General features: G+C 39.0%; 1 protein-coding gene across 1 annotated transcript in view; it reads right to left on the bottom strand.

Annotated features, from left to right (window-relative positions):
* LOC106870580 (protein polybromo-1) overlaps positions 1–3,802 on the bottom strand; it is a 142,866-nt gene that overhangs the window by 61,312 nt on the left and 77,752 nt on the right. The window lies entirely within an intron of this gene.

Genomic DNA, 3,802 nt, shown 5'->3' with positions numbered 1-3,802 from the left:
AAAGAGACCCTCCAGAAAGTTTTCTCAAAACAATTTGAAAAACCTACATGACTAGGTGAAAAGCGCTTCATTTAATATGTGACATTAATAAAAATCTGTAAATGTACAAACATCCAGATTTCTGAGTACCTTAATTTTTTTCTATATATATATATATATACTCACACACAAACATACATACATATATATATTAATATATAATTGTAATATTGAAGGATCCAAATGTGGGAAGTTAGTAAGTTTCAAGCAGTTCGTAGAATGTATCAAAGAACAACTTTCAGGAACAATCTGCCAAATGTTGACCCGACTGAGGGACCAGCCATCCGAATTGACAGTAGCTTAGTAGATAAAGCAATTAAGGACATGAAGACAGGGAAACCCCCAGCCCATCAGGAATCTCTGCTGAGATGCTTAAAATATCTGGCGGTGTGAGTTATGGTCTAGCCACCCGTATAGTAAATCAGGTGGGTACATGAGGGAGTCATACCCAACAATTGGCGTAGCAGTACTACAATCAACTGCTACAAAGGCAAAGGTGACACCTTAGACAGGAATAATTAGAGGCATCAAACTGCTGGACCAGGTGATGAAAGTCAGAGAAAGGGTCATAGCTCAATTAATTAGGGAGAGAGTTAATGAAGATGAGATGCAGTTCGCATTTGTGTCAGGCAGGAGCACAACTGGTGCTATATTCCTGGTTAGGCAACTGCAGAAGAAATATGTATCAAATGCCAGTGGGGGAAACTCCAAGTGGCTGATAGATTCTGTTACCTAGGTGACCAAGTCAGTAGCAGAGGTGGATGTTCCGAGAGTGTAGCTGCTAGAATAAGAATAGGTTAGGCAAAGTTCAGAGAGCTCCTACCTCTGCTGGTAACAAAGCAGATTGTACATTTGAAAAAATGAAGCTAGTATGCTCCACTGGATGGGTAATGTCAGGGTATACGTATGACAGTGAATCTTCAGAGAGAAACAAGCATAAGAGGCATTAGATTTGGTGTGCTGGAGAGACGAATGTGCCGGTCCGGTCATGTGAGGTGTATGGATGAGGCCAGCTGAGAAAAGAAGTGTCGATCCCTAACTGTGGAGGGAACCTGTGGAAGGGGTAGACCCAGGAAGACATGAGACGAGGTGATGAAGCATGATCTTCAAACATTGGGCCTCATGGAGGCAATGATGAGTGAGTGAGACCTTTGGTGATATGCTATGCTTCAGAAGACCCATCAAGGTAAGTGAAATCACAGTCGTGGCCGATGCCAGTGTCGTGCAACTAGTGCTTGTGCTCTTGCTGTACCAGTGAATTGGATGCTTTACAAACTTTTTAAAGAAATGTTTTTCCTTCGATTGTATTATTATTATATATATATATATATATATATAAGGGAGAGCAAGGAGGGGAAAGAAAGAAAGAAAAAAAGAAAGAGAAAGCAAGAGAGAGAAAGAAAGAAAAAATTAAATGAGATTTTAAAAAAATCTCATTAGAAATTATGAAAATCATTAAAGCAAACTTCATTAAAAAATGAAAATTAGAAACAATTATGTTGTGAGGAAAAGACTAAATACTAATTATTTAACTATCACTCTCTGGGCTAATGTTGTCTTTTCGTAACCCCAGAATTATTTCTAGGGATTTCGCTGGCTACAACATCAAAAACATTAACACACTTTAACATAAATTTACATATATTTAACATACTTACTCTTTTACTTGTTTCAGTCCTTTGACTGCGGCCATGCTGGAGCACCACCTTTAGTCGAGTAAATCGACCCCAGGACTTATTCTTTGTAAGCCTAGTACTTATTCTTTCGGTCTCTTTTGCCGAACCGCTAAGTTACGGGGACATAAACATACCAGCATCGGTTGTCCAGCGATGTTGGGGAGACAAAACTCAGACACACAAACATATATATACATATACATATATACGACGGGCTTCTTTCAGTTTCCGTCTACCAAATCCACTCACAAGGCTTTGGTCGGCCCGAGGCTATAGCAGAAGACATTTGCCCAAGGTACCACGCAGTGGGACTGAACCCAGGACCATGTGGTTGGTAAGCAAACTACTTACCACACAGCCACTCCTGCACCTAAAAAAAGAAAATAGTACTTTTTCAAGTAGATGGCAACTCTGATTAATTAATTAACCACAACTGTTAATTAGAATTTTTAAGACTGCTTTTTTGTTTTCTTACTTCTCAGTTTTACTGCCTAACCATGATTATGGGTCAAGTCTGAAACCTTCCTTAGGACCTCACGACTGGTCAGGAATCCTTAAAATATAGACCTGGGTTGATTCTTCTACTAAAAGCAGTCGAAAGACTGCACAGGAGCCAGTCCATCGGCACTGGCAACAACCTCGCTCGAATGTCTTTTTATGTGCCACCGGCACAAGTGCGAAGGAGGCGAAGCTGGTAACGATCACGCTCAAATTATCTCAGAAATTTGAAATTTGGATGACGTGATTGCTTCATTTTTAAAACGACACTTTACAGTTGGTATCAAAAGCCGAATCCGGCCAATTTGAGCATAAAACAGCTGGAATACTTAGGTCAGTAATGGTCAGTTTAAATGCTAAAGGGTTAAACCAAGTGACCGATTAAGTTGACTGTCTATGGTAGGCCAATGGTGGGATTCAAGCTCAGAAGGTAAAGAACCAGAACAGATATTGCAAAGGCCTCCTCCTTTTCAATGGACCCTAATGGTTCTGATTTAGAGTGGACCCTTGTTTAGTGGCCATGAGAGGATGAAAGGCAAACTGGACCTTGAGAGGATTTGAATTTGAAATGTAAACGACCATCAGATGATAACACCACAAGGCATTTTTCTGACACTCACAATTCTGTGAACTCAAAAACAACAACAACAGTAATTTCGAATTTTGGCCCAAGGCCAGCAATTTCGGGTGAAGGGGAAGGCAATTACATCAACCCCAGTGTTCAACTGGTACTTATTTATTTTATTGAACCCGATAGAATAAAAGGCAAAGGCGACCTTGGCAGCATTTGAACTCAGAATGTAAGGATGAATGAAATACCGCTAAGCATTTTGTCCAGTGGGCTAACAATTCTGCCAGAACAATAACAATAATAATAATAATAATAATAATAATAATAATAATAATAATAATAATAATTCCTATCATAGTGGGTGCCTTAGGTATAATAAAAAATATTCAGACAAATACATAACAAAAACACCAGGACTTACAAATATATATAACATACAGAAAATTGCACTACTGGGTACTGCACACATCCTACACAAAACACTTTCAGTACAGTAAAAGTAAGAGCATCACAGCAAACCAGAGCACATACCCAAGGCACACAGAGCTGCGCTCGGTAGTGAAGTGAAAGCACGTTATAAAAATAAAACTACTGAACAATAATAATAATAATAATCCTTTCTATTAAAGGTACAACTTTTAGGGCAGATGATAGTTGATTACATTGACCCCATTGCTTAACTGGTATGTATTTTATCAACCCCCGAAAGGATGAAAGGTAAAGTCAACCTCGGCAGAGTTTGAACTCAGAATGTAGTGACGGGCTAAATACCATTAAGCATTCTGTCTAGCACGCCAACAATTCTGCTAGCTCGCCGCCTTAATAACAATAATAATAATAATAATAATAATAATAATAATCCCTGAATTAAGTACAAAGCCAAGAATTTTTCAGAGACCTCGATGAAGTCCTAGTACTTTATTTTATGAAACCTCCAAAAGACGACCCATCAAAGTGGATCCTGTCTGGATCTGAGAACTCACAGCACACAAGACTTCCTTTTGTGTAGGCTACACTA

Source organism: Octopus bimaculoides, chromosome 30 (assembly GCF_001194135.2).
Source record: "Octopus bimaculoides isolate UCB-OBI-ISO-001 chromosome 30, ASM119413v2, whole genome shotgun sequence".
NCBI classification, from domain to species: Eukaryota; Metazoa; Mollusca; class Cephalopoda; order Octopoda; family Octopodidae; genus Octopus; species Octopus bimaculoides.
This window is presented reverse-complemented; position numbering and strand designations above follow the sequence as displayed.